The sequence below is a fragment of the Siniperca chuatsi genome, linkage group LG12 (assembly GCF_020085105.1).
Source record: "Siniperca chuatsi isolate FFG_IHB_CAS linkage group LG12, ASM2008510v1, whole genome shotgun sequence".
In the NCBI taxonomy this organism is placed as follows: domain Eukaryota; kingdom Metazoa; phylum Chordata; class Actinopteri; order Centrarchiformes; family Sinipercidae; genus Siniperca; species Siniperca chuatsi.
This window is the reverse complement of record NC_058053.1, coordinates 20,015,546-20,037,746: the sequence shown is the minus strand read 5'-3', so window position 1 is coordinate 20,037,746 and position 22,201 is coordinate 20,015,546. Positions and strand designations below refer to the sequence as shown.

General features: G+C 38.4%; 1 long non-coding RNA gene across 1 annotated transcript; it reads left to right on the top strand.

Annotated features, from left to right (window-relative positions):
* Window positions 1-10,403: 10,403 nt before the first annotated feature.
* On the top strand, window positions 10,404-14,507 carry LOC122885687. The gene is made up of 3 exons (XR_006380172.1): window positions 10,404-10,475; window positions 11,595-11,646; window positions 14,066-14,507. It is a non-coding gene; the product is annotated as an uncharacterized LOC122885687 (long non-coding RNA).
* Window positions 14,508-22,201: the final 7,694 nt, after the last annotated feature.

Sequence of the window (22,201 nt, the reverse complement as noted above, 5' to 3'; positions counted from 1 at the left end):
GCAGATTAGCAGAGTAGACTAAAGAGAAGCAGAGCTGTTAAATTCATCTCTGGCAGGACTGTGTCACACTCTACATGCCTTAGGGAGCTGTGAAGAGTGTTTGTGACTGTGCATGAGTGCTGCTCATTCACCACTGGATGTAGTAATGCCAGGACCAAGCTTTGTTCCACTCGCTCTCTCTTGCTCTCTCGCGCTCTCGCGCTCTCACTCTCTGTCTTTGAGTAGCCATATGGGCAACTCTGTAATCCTCTGGATAGCCTAAAGCCAACCTGAGGCTGAAACAGCCAGATTAACACACTGACGGCAAAGCCATTTACTGTCTTTGTTTCAAATGGTTATGTAATGTTATGAATCATGACAGACTGAAGCATGTATACGTTGTTTTGCTAATTTAGAATGTGTTATATGTCTAAGGATATGTACTTTTTACAACCTGTAAAGAGATTTTGAATAAGTAGCGGTGAGCTTTACAAAAAACCAGGCTGTTCCACACGGTCTCTGAACAGTTCATTTGTGGATTCATCTGCTTTCTTCTAATCCTTCCTTTTATTTGGCCTAAAATAGGATCTTTTTGTGGAACTCTAACCACTTTAGGCAGAACATACTGTTATGTAGATTATGTAATGGCATGCTGAGTTCAGTGTAACAGAAAATTTGGTTACCAGTTTTTTGACAGCCCAGATAATGCAGTTGGTCATGTTTTACAGGTCTGATTAACAAACTCCAGACAGAGAGAGTCTGCTTTTTAATACCCACACCTTAAAGCAGCAATAATCTATATTTTTATAACAATGGATCAAATGACAATATGAAAACAATGTGACAATGTGACAGGGGTTGCACGTAATGGTGAACCTACAGAGAATTATCACTAAAAATCTGCAGCTCCCCTCATCTTTACAGAACTTTATAGCAAGTTTCAGCTCATTGTTTAGCTGTCCGGCCCGCAACTTTACTTTTTTGGTTCATTCGCACGCTCTCATAGTGTTGTATTTGGCAGAAGCAGGCAGCTGTTTTCAGAGAAAAGGCTTTAAAAGTTTTTTTTACTGCCTTAATAAAAGGATGTTAAGTGGAGTTGGTCACCCACTCCACCTAAAAGGAAAGGTGGCTTTTTTCACCAGCTCAGTTAGTACTGCTCTTAGGATTATCCCTACAGCTACGGTCAGTGAAAGATAATGCAGTATAATGGATGACATGAAGCAAAATAGAGGGATTTTTTCGGGGGTGGGCATTTCTGTAGGAGCAGAAGATAGATCCAATTGTATTTCTTCCTTTCTCTGCCTTGAAAAGCTCTTAAACCAGAGTAACACAGTTACTCTCAGTAAGATCAAGTTGTTCCATGTCAGAATCTGAGCGTTTTGCTATTATTTTAAGCTTCTGGTTTGTGTGGAATGATCCTTTGAAGATGTGTAAAAAAACAGACTGATGACACATCAGTTTGAAGCATATTTTTGTCAGTGCATCTTTTCAGCGCTGCAGACGTCACTAACACAAAGCAACACTTTATGTGCCTGACAGTGACTCTGCTGCCTGACATAGATGAGTTGTCTTCACCATATGTGTGTACCTTTTTAGACAGCAACATGAAGTGTCTTCTCCCCTACACTAGTGTGCAACACGGAGTATGTCAGGTTTTGACTTTGACTGATGTCAAGCATCAGTCCTTTCATCTCAGATGTTTGTAACATATATTGATGCTCTCAAAGTGTTTTGACTTGGTTGGTCATGCTGTATGTGATTTTTACTTTTTGAAACTATATATGTTGCTGCCCTCCTGGGAAAAAGTGTTTTCTTGCGCTGACAAATAACTGTTTCTTTTTTATGTTGGCTGTCTAGCTTGTGGGAAAATCCAACCACCAAAACAGGAAACAGGTAAAACTACATTCTTGTCAATAGCAATTGTGATTTCCTGTATTTATCTGTAGTGTCCTCTTAGTGGTTGGCCTACACACGTTTAAATGCACGAGAAACAGTGATTTCTGAACTTGTTAATTGTAAGAAATCAAAGGGGAGAGAAAATAATAGCTGTAAGTGCTGTGTGAATTTTGAACATAATCTATTATGCCATTAAATTATGAAAACAAGTTGTATTGACAGTTATCAAATTCAGTAAAAATGTTGCAGTGTAGATAAAAGCGAAGATTCTTCCTCATCCTCAGTCTCCCGACTTGCTGAATTTACCTCTCGTTGTCTACACTTTGTGTCTAAATGAAGAAACACGAGACTGTGGAGTGAATAGATTCCTGAAAAGGCGGCAGGCCAGTCGAGATGGGACTTTATTGTTGCCACTGCAGCAAGCGGGGAATATTCCATCTGAAAAGCACCACTAGAACGTGAAGCTCTGAGTCCAGTCTTTTGTTTGTGGTCCTTTCAAAGTCATTATCTCCCTTGCAGAGCTGTAATTACTGTATGGTGAAAAGCTTTCCAGAACCCATCATTTCCTGCACTGTAAGCTTCTTGTTTTGTTCGTGCTACAACAGAGGAGCTGAGCTATTGTGAATATATTGATATTAACAATTTTCATGACGGCAACACTGGAGAAGGTTTTGTGCCTGTGCCATGTACATGCAAAGAATGAAAATGTCCATCAATGAGAACCTTGGGGTTGAAATAGTCCTGACAGTCTGTGACATATCGAGGAATTGACCTCAGCTGCGTTCATTGTGAAAAAGAGACTGTAAAAGAGCGCAATGTCAGCAGCATGCTGTACACCCATGGGGTTGATAAGCCTTAACACTTGCTTTATTTGAAACAGCTTATTCTTCAGATTTTTTACTGTCAGACTTTGAGTAATTTAATTTGGACTTTAAGGCTGCAAATGGGTGAGTTCAACTTTCTAAGGCTTTTGCCCTGAAGTCCCAGGCGTACAGGACGTTGATACGCCAGCTGCTATCTTCTTCATACTTGACTGCAGGCCCGGGGGGAATGAAGCTGGAGCTTGAGCTGGAACAGGGCGCCCCTTAGGGATTCCTCCAGAGCCCTCGCTCCTAAATCACTGTTCGACAATTTGTTTGTTTTGGATGAATGCTCATCAATCATATTCACACGCTGAAGGCTCTCTGTGGACATAGGAAATTAAATTCCAATGACTTTTACTCTCATATTCTTGTTAATTTAATATAAATACAACACCTTTGCCATTGCTCCAATACACACAAAGCTAAATAAAAACCTTCCATTTTAGGAGGAAAAGGTTAATCCTCTCTGCTGTATTTTCTTAGCCAGCATGCCCTGTCTTATTTTTTTCTCAATTAAAGTCTGACTGTGCATTTGCAAACTATACTCTCTTATTAATTCATGTCCCTGAGATTATTGCCTTAATTAAACACTGCTGCAGACATTGATTAACATAAACCTCTTTACCACGTCCCCTCAGTATGCTTTCCTGTTGATAGACTTGACCATAAATTCCACGGTTGGGAAACAAAGTGATATACTCAGACCACCAGTTGCCCCCTGGCTGTATCCTTGTCTGTTTGCAATCCAGCCATTACCTCTGTTCATCATTAAACCCTGTAAAGTGCTCTGGAGTCGTACACAAAGCAAAGAGAAAAGCTGAGCTTATTAGAGTGTTTGGCTTGTTAACTTGCTAACGGCCTGGGTGTTTGCTCTAGGTTATCATGAAAACATCACTCACTCCCATTTGTCTCTAAACTCAATTTCATGCTCTCCTGAACTGCTTCTTATGTCCTTAGGAGGAGGAGATATGAAGCAGATTGAGCAGGGTGGATCATCCCAGTGCCACACATTATTCATGTGGAAAAACACTAGACCAATGGAGATGTCACCGTCAGGGTTTTAAAGCCTTTAGATCCTTAAGAGTTCTGCTGCTGTGGTACAAACTTCACTTCTTCCACTTGTATCCTTAACAGTATAGTGTACCAGTGGCAGGCTACATCTAGAAAAGATGGCAGAGTTGTTGTTGATGTGCTGAACTTACTGATGCTTGCCCACTTATACTAATGGCAGTTAAATTGAAGTAAATACAAATTTGTTTCAGTGACATTTTACATCTTTGATCTTTATTTTGTATTGAGTTGGAAGCTGAGAGTTTACTCTTGTTTCATTTCTTGATTTAATAAGCTGATCTCTCCATAAAGGCTCAGTTAGAATAATTAAAACACTTTTCCGCTACTCTACCTGCTTGCATTTTGGTTCTGAAGAATTTATAAATGGCTTATTGTCATATCTAATTATGCATATATACGTGTAAGTTGAAAAGTACAAATGTCATACATTTTACAAAAAGTATACAGAAATATGATGCATGATGCATGTACTGGATTCCCATTTTCAACTTCTGCATTGATTTTAATCCCATTACATTTCACACATATTGCGTGATTTATCTCATATGTGACACATTCTGTGATTGTTTTTTCTGTGACAGTGACCTAAAGGTTCTGCTTTTCTGCTTGTCATTATATGTATCTATAGGGCTACAAAAATCATTGTAGTCCTTTATTTGTGTAGTGATTTTCCTTCTTTAGTAAGATATTAAAAGGTGTTTTCTGCCGGATACCCCCCTCCACTAACACCATCTACAGTGTTCACAACATCAGCTGTCTGACAATCTGCAAACCAAAACATCTTCCAGCTACAACTGAATTCTCTTCTTGTGATATTAGTTTCTGTAGTGCGACATTCCTGTGGCTCTGTTAAAATTATTTCGGAGAATAATCCCTTTTCTTAATGAACAACACCACTAAGCTGGGCAGTTTTTGATAAACACCCGCTTCTCATTGTAATGCAAGCCACTTGAGGATGTTAGATTGAGCATGTTTCTCTAAACCACTGATTGATTTCCAAGGGCTTTGGCTCTTTATGGCTTCACATGAATCATACTGACTATTTAAAGCTTTCGCACTGGTGGTGGAAATAACTAAACACTAAACTCTTATTCACAGATCACATGTAGTTGTCTGCTTTAGTTTTCATAACTTTTGGTACCTGTTAAAGGAATTGTTCAACATTTTTGGAAATATGCTTATTTGCCTTCTCACTGAGAGTTAGATGAAAAAATTATTCTTGACTCTCATATCTGTACACTTAACTACAGCCTGCATCCGGTTAGCTTAGCTTAGCATAAAGACTGGAAACAGGGGGAAACAGCTAATCTGACTCTGTCCAAAGCTAAAACAATCTGTCTACCATCACCTCTAAAGCTCATTAATTAACATGATACATTTCACTTGCTTAATCCATACAAAAACTAAAGTGTGAAAGAAGAAATGTGCGGTTTTACAGGGGGGTTAAGAGCTGGACTATTTCTTGCCTGGGTGTAGTAACTTCCTGAATTCTTCGGTTGTTGTCTGGTAACGTCATGGTGACAACAAGACTCCAGGAATTCAATGCTCCCAGCCAAGAAATTTGCCACAAACTGACGTTTTTAGACTTTGGTTTTTGTACACAATAGATATACAAGATGAAAGTGTTAACTAGTGAGCTTTAGAGGTGCTGGTAGTCTGATTTTGTTACATTCAGGCAGAGCCAGCTAGCTGTTTCCCCCTGTTTCCAGTCATTATGCTAAGCTAAGCTAAGCTAAGCTGCTGACTGTAGCCTTACATTGAACGTACAGATATGAGAGTGGAATCAATGTTCTCATCTAACTCTGCAAAAAAAAAACATTTTTTCCAAAATGCCAAATTATTCCTTTAAAACACTAAAAGTTGTGCAAAGCCCTAAAAGTCATGTCATTTACAGTTTAATGTATGTTAGATTTGCAGTTACTACTAAGCCAAGTAATAACAGTAAATTTTCTTCATTAAAAATGTGTGAATGTTGCGAAGCAGAGCAAGGAACATTAAAGGTGCATCAGTAGATAGTGTATTGTTGTGTTTGTATGTTGTTGCATCTCACATCTTTTTTTAATACTCATTAATCCTCCTGTGCCCTTTAATAATCTCTCCCAGCTAGCCTGATTTCCTGACTGGCAGATGTTGACCTCTGCTATGGAAAAAGATTTAACTCTGATTTGAGAGGGTTGGGTTTTTTTCCCAACTGTAGGCCATGCCAAAGCAGCTATCTGGCTGATTCACCAGCTGGAAGCTGCTGAAGGCTGCATTTCCTCCAAAATACCACCCTCGGTCTTCCTGACAAACCCTCTCCAATCTAATCAGTAATCAATACCACTAATATGCTATTCCATCCTGCCCACCAAATGTCTTGCGCTGGGTCAATGGCTGCCAAGGTAGGGGGAGATTAGCTTGTTAAGTGAGCAGGGTGAGGCAGAAGATCCACCATGAGTGACGTGGGTTTTTTTACCTCAGTCGTGTATGGGGCTGGTAGGAGACTAATAGGAAAACCTGCTGCCCTGCTCTTCTTCTACCCTTGGAGATCAGAGCACAGCTGGGTTTTGAGTGTACAAACACATCTGCTCTCTTGTAAGAGTGAAAAAGAGAGAATAAAATGCAGAACAGAATAGATCCTCTTTTACAAGTGGGATTTCTTTCATTTAATTGCACCAGCAAAATGTTTTCTTCTTTCATTTTCAAAAAGGTTTTGCCGCTCTCAATATCTTGATCATGGTCATGTGCAAAACAGGCAATGTAAATCAATATGTATGTAGATATTACCAAACTGTACTGTAACTGCTCTTAGGTGCTGATGAGAGTGTCAATTGCTTTTTTCATGTGCTGGCACTACCATTAGGCCATTACATAATTTCTTTATTATATAATTGTTCTTGTTCCCTAATGGCATTACAGGAGAGGGAGCCAAGCTGACAGCCAAGTACCAGTCAGCTCTTATTATACCTGTAATTTAAATCAGCATAAATATCCCATCATGATCCAATGAAAAGGTTGACTGCAGAACACGTGATATGATTGCACATTGTTGTTAATCATGTCGCTGCTGCAGGATCTGGACCTGAATGACTCACTGTAATGAATAACCTACCTCTGCATTTCAAAGTCACATCTGTGACTTATCACTCTCCTGTCTTTAATCAATATTTCATGGCTGAATGTATGAAGGATCAAGACTTTCTCCAGTTGAAACGATTCCTTGTAACTACCAAAGGATACCCTGCGAGACATGTTCAAATAGAAGAATACAAGGGCTCTTGCATTGGAACCTTGCTGAGTTTTATAAGATGACTTACAGATTAATTTACCCCTTTTAGAGGGAAATATCGTACTTTTTAGTTCACTGCATTTATTTTACAGCTTTAGTTATACAAGTGAAACTAATTATTTTGATAATTCATTTTTCATGCAAATACATTTCATGGTTCCAGCTTCACAAATATGAAAATTTACTGCTTTTTCTTTTAATTCTTTTAATTCATTTTTAATATTTTTGAATTTTGTCCTATTGGTGGGACTAAACAAGCATTTCTCACTATTTTCAGATTTTTTACAAACCAAACAATCAGTTGATCAAGAAAATAAACAGCAGATTAATCCATAATGAAAATAATCATTAGTTGCAGTCAAATAGTAAAATAGTTAAAATGATCTTCACCTGAACCAGCTACAGCAGTAAAACGCTGCTTTTACATTAATACATGGTTACTTTTACTTTTACAGTGTGGTATTAGTACTTAACTATAGGATCAGAATACTTCCTTCACCACTGCTCCTTTTAAAAGAAAAAAGGCATGTGCTGTTAACTGACTTTGAATTACAGCAACAATGCTAACAAAACATGGCTGGTGGAAATCTTTGCCATAATGCCAACAGTAACATTTTAGGGCTGCAATATGACCTGATAGGGTTATATAAGGGGAAAAAAAGGAAATGAAACAACATGATTGCCTACAACACTATGAGAGAATTGTAATAGGAAACAGATGCCAGTAATTAGATCCCTGTTAATTCAGTTGACTTCCTCACCGAACATTTATTGCATTTAGCAAGCAGACATTTATTGTAAGGGTTGAACTGCACAGCACATATGTCAGTCCGTTAGAAGTGGACATTAATTTAGGTTGAATCTCCAACTGTTTCCTCTAGTTGAGCTGCTGTCAGCATTTAAACAGTGCCAGGACAGTATTTCATACTGAGGACAGCTATTCCTCCAGGAGCTTCATACACATTCCAGCGCCAAAAAAACAACAACAACAAGGAAGGTCGACCAGGGAGTGCTTAGCATCAAAGCAGGTTGGGCTGGCACACACTACTCCTGGATATGCACACATGCGCACAAAAATGAAATAGCATGAATGCAACATGTTTTTTTACTGAAATTCAGGGGACATCACAAGAGAATGATATGAAGGATTGACAGAAATACTTTCCTAATGAGAGTTTATCTCTACATAAACACATAGAGAGTCACACATGAAAACCTGCACTTAAAATGCAAAATATCAATTGTTTGTTTATATGATTCAGTTTTCTAATATTAATATTATTATATTTTATATTCTTGCCAAGAGTTTGATGTGAGAAGATTGATATCACTCTCATGTCTGTGCATTAACTATGGTGCTACTGCCAGGAGAGGACAGTTAGCCTAACTTAGCATAAAGACTGGAAGCAGGGGAAAACAGCCAGCCTGGCTCTGCCCAAAGGTAAAAAAACAAGTTAAATTCCCATAACGCTTTGGGAGATGTAAACAGGAAGTGTAAGTTTGCCATGGTTTTAGTATGCGATGTAATTTACATTGTGGGCTACAACCTAGGCCCATTTCTTTTAGCCTATGTTTGTTTACATTTTGGCAAATTGGCACCTTCAAAAGTATTCCGAATTTGCTGTTAGCAGTTCCTGTTTGCAATGTACCCATTAATGTACAGACAGCTATCACAGTATTACTTCAACACTGAAGAAAGCTTAAAAACCTAAGTGGATGTATTTATGGACATTAAGTTGCGATGGCAGCATTCGGGCGCTAAGGGTTTTAAAGTACCTTCATTGCCTGCATGAGGCAACTACTGTTGCTCTATCTGCTACTGCTGACTGTGTTGATCAAACTACAATAACGAACTTCCTGTTGTTTTTTAGAACACCGGCATACACCTGTCCCTTTTACCTCATGCAGTATCTGCCTCACGCCTCCTCTTCAACTCTCTCATGATCCCCAGTTTGAATACCTCTGCTCTGAAAAATGTACTGACCTCACTGTGGGCAGTTTTCATTGGGATTATTTCCATAGTGAAACATCTCAAAGAAATGGAGTAAACCAAAAGTATCTGCATAGCCAGCTATACTTAAAAGGAAGTTGAAAAAAAGCTTTTGGGGATTTGGGGTGAACTGACCCTTATAGAAATACAGTCACAGGGTATTTAAAAATTCACTTTAGGAATGCTGTATCATACAGCAGCAACATCAAAGGTGAACACAGCTGTCTGTCTATCAGGAAGTATAAAATGTACAGTAAGTGGATGTTTTCTCTCATTACATGCATGCCAATGATGCTAACTGATCACTACCGAATCCACAGTGCTGTCTGTGTCTCTTCCACAGGACCATGGTGATGCTTTTCAGGATGGTTCCCAGCAGTCAGTGGACCTTTCTGTCTATCAGTTCAGCTGGTACTTTTGATCAGAGCGGAGCGTGAACTCACACCCACTTGGGTCCACTTGGGTGAGTGGAGAACAACAAAGACAAGAACAGAGGCCACATGTAAGTGATGAAGAAAAGAACATGGTGTCTCAGTAGTAATTCATTGCATGGTATAAAAACCTGGTCCAGCACAGTTATTCTATTTACCTAATGGACCTGAAAACAGTTGCAGCTGACAGACTTAATCGATTCCCAGTACAGGTTAAAGAAGCGGCACAGAGAGAAGAGCTGGTCTAGGACAGTGTTTCCTGATCTTTGTGGGTTGTGACCTTTTAAAGTAAAGCTGTACGTGTCTACCTACGGACCCTCGTCACAGGTTGCATATTATGGAGCCCCGAAACTGACAAAAGGCAATATAAGGTTATCAGATGAGTTGCAGAATATAGCTTTCTCATTTTATTTTTCAACTCCAACTACTTATTTTTGGGGTCTAGGCGCACATTTAATCATTGATCTATCTCCTATTTACCCCACACAACATTTCCCATTTTCTTCATGCATACAGTATATGAGAGAGCAACTGAGAGGACTGTGTGGCTAACTAGCTTACCTGAAAACCCTGGTAGCTAAATACTCTGAGCACCAGACTTTTCACTTAGATACCTAGATGTAGCTAACTGTCTTCATAAAACTACACCAACCATTGCAGGTAATGTTAATCATCCAAACACTGTGTGTACAGTTAAAGCGACACTATAAATTCCTGTAACAGTAGCTAAAGAATTTTAGCTGGCAGGCTAACACTAATGCAAGCTAACTTTAGACTAGTGACCCCCCCTATATGTAGCTGAAATACATTTTGTTTTTCTTACTTTCTGTGTTGTCGATCACATTGCAACCGCTCAGATTTATCTTGCAACCCCTTGAGTTCTCCTGACCTCTTGGATGGGACCCACTGGTGACCCACTAGGAGATGATCTACAGTACATATACTGTATATGTGATGGAGTATGAAGAGAAATCAAGGTTAGTAATTACAATTTTCAGTCCTTTATTTATTGGCAAGATGTTTGACAGTGTAACTACAATAATTTAAATTCAGATTCAACCCAAAAAAATTCAAAACACCAGGTCACGTTATCACTACCCCCATGAAAAAACATGCAGCTGGCATATTGTTGGTATTTTCTGCCACCCTGGCATCATGTGACCTTTACGTTTCCAGAAAAATCTCCCTGAACGACTGCAGTGTCGTTTAAATGTCACCTGTCTCAGTGTGATCTGTGCTTCGTGGTAAAAAAGGAATGCTCTGAGTGCTACTCTTCAAACCACCTGTCGCACTGTCGTCATCAGCCACAATGTGATCTGTGTGCGAGAAACAATAATTAAGAGCAACGCAACGTCTTCACGGGTCATCTAAAGATCATGCCGTTAAACCTGGATTCAAGATCATTAATGCACTGAGCAAAAAAATTAAAACAAGACATAGTCAACAAGCACACAGTAATAAATAAGAGAATTTAGCATGGCCCTCGGCACTGCAGCCCCTCAAATAAAGAGTGAAATCCAAACTGGCAATGTTTTCCCAGTGCTCTTAAATCTTTCACTTCCCACCATCTCATCTAATCCATCACTTGAATTTGATCCAGTTGAAATGATGAAGGAGACGCTGCCACATCACACTCACACTAATTTCCGCAAAGGTGTTTTTCTTTGCAACTTCCTACCTTCTCCCACTTCACATAATAATGAGCAGAGATCAAAGTTATGACACTATAGTTTTGGCTGCTGGTAAAACACAACCATGCATTAATGATGACTTCAGTATGAAATTAGATGTAGTGATCAATGTTTTAACAGCACTTTATTATAGTCAGCAGTTCACTGGTTTCCCCACCAGCCATAGGACTATCTGACAGAGCCAAGCTGCTTTTCTGAAGCACTGTGGGGGATCCAAGTGAGAGACTTTTGTAAACAGAAGAAAATATAGAATCAGAGTCAATACAGAATTGATATTTGAGTGCAGACTGCTGAGCCTTCTGCATTAATGGCTAAGATTGACACAGTTAAATCTTTCTCTGTGAGAGTCGGGTCAGTGCTCTATTTGAGAATAACAAGCACCACGTTCTCTGCTTTGTGAATAAGGAAATCCTCTGAAGTCTTGACTGAGTGGCACTGCTTTCTTACAGTATAATAGGTAAGACATGACAATTTAATTATGTTCCAAATTTAGTGATTTTTATTCAGTGTAATTAGATTTTGGACTACTTTCTAATAAAAAAAAAATGTCGGGGCAAAAAGGGAAGGAAAGGCTCAAACCCAAGGTGTTCAGTCTCTTAAATAAAAAAAATCTAAATCATTTGTCTGCTTATATTTTATTAAGTTATGTGTATTTATTAACATTTCCAACAAATATGGCACAAGACAACATGTACAGTAACAATAAATGATAATAGAACAAATAACATAACAAACAAGACAAATCTGGGCACATAAAACATAGCTTGTAGATAAAATAAATACAAAAAACCCATAAAAAATATTACAGTATAAATATTTACTTCATATTTCCATTTTTATAGAAATGTAAAAACATTAGACCAAAACTCACATATTCCACAGAAATTCAAACTATAAAATTAAGATTTAAAAGTGCTCCTGATCAATTTTAAAGGATAAGGGTGGCGTTATTCTATATTTTTCTTATTGTCAATGCATATTATGAAAAGACCAAAGCAAACAATGTGTTAGTCCGTCTCTTAATCTTTCTGACTTCCCCGTTTAATTTAATTTAATTAAAAATGCTCAGTAATTTCCTAAAACAGCTGGACGCTGTAGCTTTTAGCAAAGTTACTTAAACAAGAGTAAATAGTGCATTTATTGCAGACTATGTTCAGTTGCAGATTAATACACATTTTGTGCACTAGTGAGTATTTACGACAGGAGGGCGGTATATGTTGGTATGTTGGATCGGCTCAAAATAAACTACAGTGTCCATGTTCATCATAATGAAAGACAACAATTTGGCTCATGTATGGGTTTCTAATCACCTGTGACACTCCATTGGAGTGTTTCAGTTATCATATTCACAGGCCTATTGACAGGCCGGAGCACATGTCACTCACCATGTTATACTTCAACCATTGATGAGTTTGAGGAATTATTTTTTAAAAGGAGGGAGAGATTTTTGAATGTTGATATAGAAACAGAAATGAAGGTGGAAATGCATGCTCACATGCCTTTTGCAGGACTGTGGCAGCAGTTACATGTAACATGCCATCCAAATATATTTCAAGAAGTTGTTTTCTGGTAGGATGCTTTTCTAGCATCAAAGTAACTCCACTGATGCTTGCCAGAACATGCAGCCTAAGCTTTGCCTCAAGGTTGAAGCTCCAGTGGCAGAACATTTGATTTGGATTTTCTGTCAAACAGAAACTCGTCTCTCTGCATCTCTATCAAAAACTGCAACGCTGATGAGTTGATATATTTGCATTTTTACTTAAGCGTGTCAATGACAAAATTTTAAGGCAGATGATAAGCTTTTACATCTTCATCCGTTTCCTTGGTAACCAATATAAGCCGTGTCATATATGTTAATTGCCAGAAGAAAAGAAGACTCTTATGTGCCCCTGTGTGCATGTATGTCATGTGAAAATTAAAAACTGTCTGTTGTAAAGGAAGCTTATTTGACCTAGTTATCTAATCAAGCTTTAACCTATAAACAAGTCCTGCAGAGGAGGCAGACATCTGTCAGAAAAGAGTCAAGCAGATGTTAGATGTTTGGTGTTTGCTAAGCCAGTATATCTATAACTCTCCACACTACATCATCACTTGACTGTCCTCGTTCCTGAACATGGGAACAGTCATTGCTGTGATCACACATATCACACCACGGACTTCCTGCACAGCTCATGCTTTAGTTCGGTGTTGCTGACAACATTTCCCTTTTTTAATGCTGGCATTGATAGATATCTCCTGCCTGTCCGTCAGACTGTCAGACTGTCAGCCTGATGTAGCTCCTCAGAGAGAAGTGTTCTTTATTTCTTAATATAAGTGCAAAAATTAAAGGGAAAAAACACCCAAAAGAAGCATAATACACCTGTATTGTGTCCCTGTTGGCTGATATTGATTTAGCGTGTGTTACATAATATCTGTAGGGGCTTCCATCAACTCCTCCAGTGTTTATTCTCCTGCCACAAATAGAGGATTGTCAGACAGCCAGTGTGCAGATGAGCAATGCAGCAAAGCTCAAAGCAAGCTGGATGAAATCACCTGTGAAATGCTGTGTACAGAATGTTTTTTTACACCGGCTCTTGCTTTGAGTCTGATATGACAGATACAGACATTTATTCCTTTTTATCTGAACACCACAGCTGTCTCAGTGGTTGTATCAGCTCCTAAATGTGCTGTTGTGGTTTGTAGCCTTGAACCTCATATCCTCTTAATGTTTCCTCATTTTTATCTATTATAGTTTGCAGAACACGCAATACCAGTACCTTTTCATTTTGAATCTTGACTAATGCGAATGATAGATGATGTAAGAGGGAGTTAAAAGAAAGAAATTGATAGGATGTTCCTAATTGGTCTACCCCTGCACCTTTCTTGTTTGCATTTAGAAGTACAAGGGAGAATGGGAATTCGATAAAAACAGAAGACAGGAGCACAAAGGTTTGTGTAGAGTGTTTTTAGTGGAGAGGTCATTGATCACAGCAGTCCTCCCATAAAAGAAATTCTGAGAAAAAATAGAAAAAGTACAATTATATCCTCAAAAACTCTCCTTTTAGATAGATACTGGGTTGTGTTTGTGCTTTTCTTTAAAGTGTAGCCCTTACATGTGCAAATACAAATAATAGTCTCAGAGTATTTTAGACTAAATTATTGTTGGACTGCATTTATTTTAGACCGCAAATAATCAGTTTGAATCTGTTGGCTTCTGATGAAATTTCTATCCTCAGCATTCTGCCCAAAAGAAATGTGCACACTCAAACAAAACCAGAAAAAATGGCTGTTCTTAATCACATAATAATTACATGCTTTAGAGTGCTTCCTTTGCATGAAAACCAAACCAGCTTTTGAAAGTCTGTTGTACTTTTGGAGGAATTAGGAAGACTTTGGCAGCATAACATGACTAAAAGTATTTGTAATCAATGCCAAAAGAATAATCTGAGTATCTATGTTCACTGCCCCACATTACATCATTATTAGTTTTTGTATGCATGTTTTTTTTGTATTTTCCAGAACACTTCTACTGCATAAAAGCATCTCTAAATGTCCTTATATATATTCTTTGATCCAAGTAATTGAAAAAGACTTAGCTACTGTAGATCTAAATCTATTCCAATGAGTTTAGTTTAAAGGAATAGTTCAGCATTTTTGAAAGAGAGAGCTGCATACAGCTATCCTGGCTCTGTCCAAAGGTAACAAAATCCATCTACCAGCACCTCTAAAGCTCACTAATTAACATGTTACATCTTGTTTATTTCATCTGTATACAAGAAAAGTGTTAAATCCACAATTTGTCTGTTTTTCAGGGGGTTATTTTCTGGACAAGAGCAGTTGCCAGGCAACCAGCGGCGACTCCAGGAATTGCAGCTGTAATAGCCTATTTCCAGTCGTTGAGCTAAGCTAAGCAGCTGCTAGCTCCAGCTACATATTTACTGTTCAGAAGTGGGAGTGGTATTGATCTTCTCATGTAACTCTCAGCAAGAAACAGAATAAACATATTTCCCAAAATGTCGAACAATTCCTTCAAATAGCAAAAACCCAGTCAGGGTTCAGTTCAGTTACGTGCAGAGCTGGTTGTAGAGCTGTTATTCTGCACTAGAAATGGGAAACTAGTGGACATCCTTTCAAATATTATTTTATATATTCTTTTCAAAAGAAAAAACACTTGGGAAATAAAATAATAAAAATCTAGCATGAACAAAGTGAGGGTTCACATGTTAAGGTCACATCACTTAAACTGGAGTGCACTTAACGTAAGTACTCGGTGAACTGTGAATGCTTGTTTAACAAGTCAACTTTAACGACTAAAGAAGAGACTATAAAGGAGACACGAGATGTTGTGGTTCATGTACAAGCCTATGATTAAAATGATTCCTGTCATGTATTACACAAGTACAGCTATTCCTTAATTGGACCCAGAGTGTTGTGTTGTGAAAAACAGCTGTTAAGAATTGATTGCCTTTTCTTGGTAGCACAGTAATTACCATGTCTTGCGCTGTTTCCGTACATATAGAGCTGTTGCTGCAGTTATGGATTGATTCTGCTTGATTCCTTCCTGATTCTGCTTTACACGTCTGTCCAGAATAATACAACAATACTTTAATCAAGCCTATTTCTAAACTCTGATGTAAGCATCTAATTTGATACTTTTCCCCTTTAGAGTTATTATTTGTGCTACTGCACCCTGTAATTCTGTCACCAATACACAGCAAGGTTTCTTCTCAAAACCAAGCCAGATGTGGAAAACCTGAAACTAGACCAATGGCTACAAAAACCAAATCCTCTGAATTCATGTGAATACCACTGGAATGGGAACCGCATTCGTGCAGACGTAACCCTGTCATTGTGGACTAATTCTACCCCCACAGGGTGACTCAGACAACTTCATCCTCCCAGATTCAGCGAGAAAAGAGAAACACGTCCGACATTACACTATACATTATATGACATTATATACATTATTGAAAGTATGATGTACAAAATATATTGTTCCCAAAACAGAGGAGAAACTACATATGATGCCTCCCCATGAAAAAGAAAAGAGACAATTTAGTTTAAAATAATTCAAGACTTTGAGCATGAAAGTTCACTCTTGACCCTGGGAACAGTAGTTTGACAAACAAATCTTTACTCAAGGTCCACTTACTAGCATTTTATGGAGCTTTCAACTCCGTTTGCTGATGAAGACTGTGAAATCCAGAAAAAAGTTACTATTATTTTGTAAAACTTCAAAAATGGTTTTGCGTGCAAAAGGTTGACCAGTTTTTGGTGCAGGGATCAAATAGAGAAAAGCATAAAGGGTATCTGCAATCAAGTACAGCCACACAGGAATTAAAACTGTTCAGAGCATCAAGCAGATAACAAATGCCTTGCTTACTTAAAAGGACATCTGATTTGCAATAACCTCAGGAATGCAGAGAACACTCAAATGAAAGACCTCCATGTGAAACGAGTGGCCCCACTATATGAGGCAGCTTTTATAGTGCATAGCAGCTTTGGAAAGAGCATTTTCTATTTGATGACTGTAATTTTCAAAAGAACTCAGCTTGCATGAAAGGTGGGAGGTTTAATGGCCACATGAATGGATAGAGCAGCATCTCCGCTCAGGTAATCAGGGCACATTACATTAGTCTGGATACTGCTGATCACAAATGATGACATTTGCAATCGTCTAGCAGAAGTTTAAAATAAAAGGAATCTAAAACAAGAGAGCAATGCACATCAGAAACTCATGAAAATCGATTTTCTACGCCATGCACTGTCAGTGACATCATTTGCCATATGCTGGATGTGCTTAGTCTGATGTTACTGGTGTTATAACAATATCAGCAGTAGCTCCAGTGGCAGTGACATCACACTCAAGGCTCAGCAGGACATGTTTTTCTCTGTCATGTCTTGTGTAATATTTTTGTTTCTGTCTTGTATTTGTAATTTAGGTCTTTCATCTAGATGCAGGCACATACACACATGATGGCTACAGTGGCTCGAACTGCTGCCCCTTTGCCCTCTTTGGCTGAAGTGTCCCTCTGGACCAAATACATAATCATTACTATTGCTAATATATTATTTCTGGTAATATTATTATTGTTATTGTTGTTCCTGCTGCTGTTATTCTCATAATAGCAAGAAAGCTCCCCTTCATGTTAACCTAACCTAATGTTTGACAAGCAGTGAGTTGAGAAGGAACTCTATGCCTTCTTTCTTTATTTGGGCATGAATGAACAGGATGTAAGCTTTTCTTCATACTGTAGTTACTCTGCAGTTATTGTATGTTCAACTGAAGCTGGGGTTATATGACCATTTCATTCTTATTGCTTCTTCTTTACCTTGTTATGATAAAGTCCATTGACCTGAGCATCCTCTCTGACCTGATTCTTTGACAGCATGCCTGACAGTCACACACATATCTGCTGGCCCATTATATCAGTTATTACAATATATTAGTAATGCTGCTGCTATCTTTACATGATACCACAATAATTGGTGGTGAACATCAGGGCCGGTGAAACTTCATCAAGCCAAAATAATGAAATAATTTATGCTGACAAATTGCTAAAGCTATATGTGTATACCACGGTGCCTACATTAAGGCCTGCACATTCTGTATAATATATATTCTATTCCAGTAATTGAGCATATACTGCATCTTCAGTCATATACTGTCAGAAGTCTGTTACCTTTTTTTCTCAAGGTACACAGCATGCCATTTGCAGGACGTCATGTGGCCGATGTACGGTAACTGCAATGGCCCCGTAGTTTGATTTGAGTAGGGGACCTTTGTTTTGCGTGTCATACCCCCTCTTTCTCTCTCTCTCCCCTCGTTTCCTGTCTTCAAAAATAAGTAAATCTTTTTAAGAAAGCAAGTGTGAGCATGTGGGGGATAAAGGTGGGTTATAAAATGCACCACTGCCCATCAAAATGTCTATGCACGTTCCCCTATACATGTTTTTGTTTCTATTCTGCTCTCACATTAAAAAGAACATAAACTAAATTAAATGTTTGCATTTTCAAATGCTGTTTCTTTTTATTACAGTAAGTAAAGTGCTGCACATTTCACTGTGTGTTTGAAACTAAAAGTAGATGGACAATATTGTTGATAGATACCACAATAATGCCATAATACCACACTCACTGATGGATTTTCTTGTTGCTCCTGGGCTCTGTTATCACCACAAGCCTTTTTACAGTGGGGACTATCCTCCTATGACTGATGCATATCCCCTGTTGTGAAGTCAAGTTCAAAATGTATTTCTAACTCAGAATTTAATTAGAATAATGAAGCCTTTGGTCTGGAGTTACTGTTGTGATGTGCTAATGAAACCGACTTTGATCTAAAATAACTCAGGAAGCTGAAACGCATCCTGGACCCATGCATGGAATTCAAACAGTCCTGATCTGCTGAGGTTCATGTCAGGGAGCTCAACGTGGAGCATGCGCACAGAGAGAAAAGACCAAATATTACAAATAGAGATAAGCATATGAAAAAGGAAGGAACATTTTTCTCTCAATCTTGCTATTTTCCTCCAGTCCTTGACTCACTTTGTCTCACAGCGTCCTTCCTTTGTTCTTTGTCATCCCATCATCACTCACACTGAAACACCTGACAACCCATTTATTGCATTTCCATTTTACTGAAAGGTAACACAGTCATAGGAATTTTATGTAACTGTCAGTAACTCATTTGTGTTTACTATATCACACTGTGTACAGTATATAATGTTATAACGTTCCCATTTCTCCTTTACTTCTTCTCACAATTCACTACCAACTACAATCATATTGGTTGTTCTGTTTTGTTGTTTTTTGTTTTTTCCTCACTAGTACTTCAGTCACAGCACTTCTCAAAACAAATAGTGGCAAGTCAATAAGACGTATAAAGTCAAAACTACACATTTACAGTCAGATACTGTGACTAATATATCCAAATAATTACCCATTAAATAGCATTACCAGAATGTAAAGATACATATAAATAACATTACAGTGGAGATGAGTAAAACAAAATGTATTTAATCCAAATGGGCTCTCATTTGTGATTTCTTATTATTTAATTCAAGTTACAGATAATAAGAGTCCCTGTGGGAAGATATAAAATCCTGCTTTCTCTCTGAAGTTGCTTAAATGTATTAATTTCTACAATTGCACAATGGTTGCATCGGCATGTGTTGCAACAGCTTGAATGATTTGTTCAGCAATGAGTGACAGCCTTTGCCGCACATGTTCTAGTGGGTTTCCTCCCACAGTCCAGAGACAGTCAAGTGTTGTGGAGACTCTAAATCACTCACACTGTACTGTGTGTAAATGTGGGTGTGAGTCAGTGATTGTTTGTAGGCTGATATCTGTGACGGACTTGTTTAATGAAAGCTGGTACAGACAACAACAGAGTAATTGTTACTGCCTGGTGTGTAAACATCAAATACATTTAATATAAGCTCTTGAGCCTATTTTCAAATTTTAATATTATTAAAGTCTGGAGAGAACTGAACCATGCCAGGCTTGGCACGACGGTTATTCAAATTCAAATCTCAAGATCACTACATGTATTAACTCCTTTGAACACCATAAGAAACTAAATCCATCAAAAACTGGATTATTTGGACATATTTTATGAGACATCTTGAGTTTGTGCTGATTGTTTCATCTTAGAATTCTTTGTTTTCAAGGATGTAACACATTTATTTAAAGCAAAAGATCAGCTTGTTGAAAATGCACATTTCTATTCAACAAATAATAATTTACACATATGAAGGAGTGTGACAATGTCTTGGCTATTGATTTATAGTGCCAGATACATCTGAGTCTATCAAGGCTAATATTACTGCAGATGTCTGTGAATAATCATCTCAGTTACTGCAGCTGCTTCTGCGGTGTGTCGCACATCTGCATTATGTACAGTAAACCTGCAGTCATTTAGACTGCCACGTGTCTATCTGTCTGTGTCATCTGTAGTCTCTTTTTGTGAGTCCAACTCAGAGAAGCCACCAGCAAATTGTAGCCTTTGTTGGAATACTGAAACAAAATTATAGAGCCAATTTAGGTCTTCAAATAAAGCATGCTTCCCCAAATCCTCACGCTCGACTCAAGATAAGTATCAAGAAATCCAACCTATTATTAGGCAAAAATCAATACAAAATTGCAGTGCAAAACACTTGTTTATAAAACCTTTAGTTATCTGGATGTGTTTCTTCTCCATCCATTAATGTATTATTTCTAAATGAACTTGTCAGAGAAGCTTGCTCAAGCCCAAATTTACAGTGGTTTTACTGGGCTATAATGGGACTATATTTCTAGACTCAGTCAAAGCTCTACCATGTCTGTTTTAACTTACTTGGTGACCTACTATTAATGTGCATGTAAAGGGAGCCAAACTGTTCTTCACGCTTAATTTAAGTTAATTTATTAGGAGTAGAAGCTACCATTTAGGCCTTTTACACATCAGATATATATACATCAGACATCACATCCTGAGGTGTTACTAATAACATTAACGATGGATCTGTGCTGTTCAAGTGTCCCAGTAAGGCATGACAGTGTGGCAATGAGCCAGCATGCACAATACCAGGACCCTGAAGAAACTCTTCTTCTTTTCCTTTCGGCTGTTCCCTTTCAGGGATCGCCACAGCGAATCATGTGCCTCCATCTAACCCTGTCCTCTGCATCCTCTTCACTCACACCAATTAACTTCATGTCCTCTCTCACTACATCCATAAATCTCCTCTTTGGTCTTCCGCTAGACCTCCTGCTTGGCAGCTCCAACCTCAGCATCCTTCTACTCCAAACCACCTCAATCTGGCCTCTCTGACTTTATCTCCAAAACATCTAACATGAGCTGTCCCTCTGATGTACTCATTCCTGATCCTGTCCATCCTCATCACTCCCAAAGAGAACCTCAACATCTTAAGCTCTGCTACCGCCAGCTCTGCCTCTTGTCTTTGGGACCCTGAAGAAACGGAATTCAGCCATCATTACAATTTTTTTTTTAAACCTGTGCTTTTCTTACTATATCCTGTCAAAATTGTCTTCAATTTAAAAAAAAACCTAGCTAGATTATTACCAGTTACAGTGAACTTATTTTGAGTCATTTATGTATCCACAATGATCCCCAAACAGGTCATTTTCCCAAAGATATTTTTTGTTCCTGTCCAAACAGCACATTTTACAACTTTTTAAGTCCAAATTGAACCAGAACTCTGTCTGGGAGGATGTCCCCGAACCCCTACAGAGGTTACGCCACTGCTGCTGGTCTATAAGCCCCTGATGTGCTATAATCCCACCCATGTCTCTGAATGTAAGGCCTTTTTTCATGTCTGTTTGAATGAAACACATAATCCTGGGCTGTCTGTACACTAGGCAGTGAAATAATTCTGCTCTCACAGCAAAGGTGCACCAATCGACTCTCCATTCATCCAGAGTCCCTGGCTGACTGGACCCTATTTGTGTGCAGCTGGACCCTTTCATTATTTACACTTGAAATGATAATGACATCATGTGTGCACAGCTGCACTATTTGCATCCACATGGCATGCATCTGAATTTGTGTGACAAAATGGGTAGGTGGAAACGGATCCTCCTACAATTATTAGCCTACTATACAATTACTACAATTACTATATTCAGATTTGATGGTTTTCTGCTTGTGTGATTTCATAACAGGGCAAAGTTGAATGGAAAATAGATACAATACCTTGAAATGGCGATAGACAGTCAGAGCCAAGGAAAGTTCATGGTCAGGATTTTGTGAGCCAGTCGTAAACACAATGAGAAGTACAGACACATAACTGCCACTCACATTTCAGTTCTGTGTAGCTTCTTCTGGGTTAAAACAGAGTGAGAGATTTTGTTGAGCTGGCAGCTTCAGTGCCGTGATGGGCTGAGGTTCCTGGGTAGGGCATTTCTCTTTGAGGCTGACTCTTTGATTCCCCACTGAGTAAAGTTTAAAAGGTTGGAGGGAGATGAATGACAGTATTTTGTTATTCTGTACACTTTGTGCAGATGTGAAGAAGAAGATAGGATGATTGGCAAAGGGC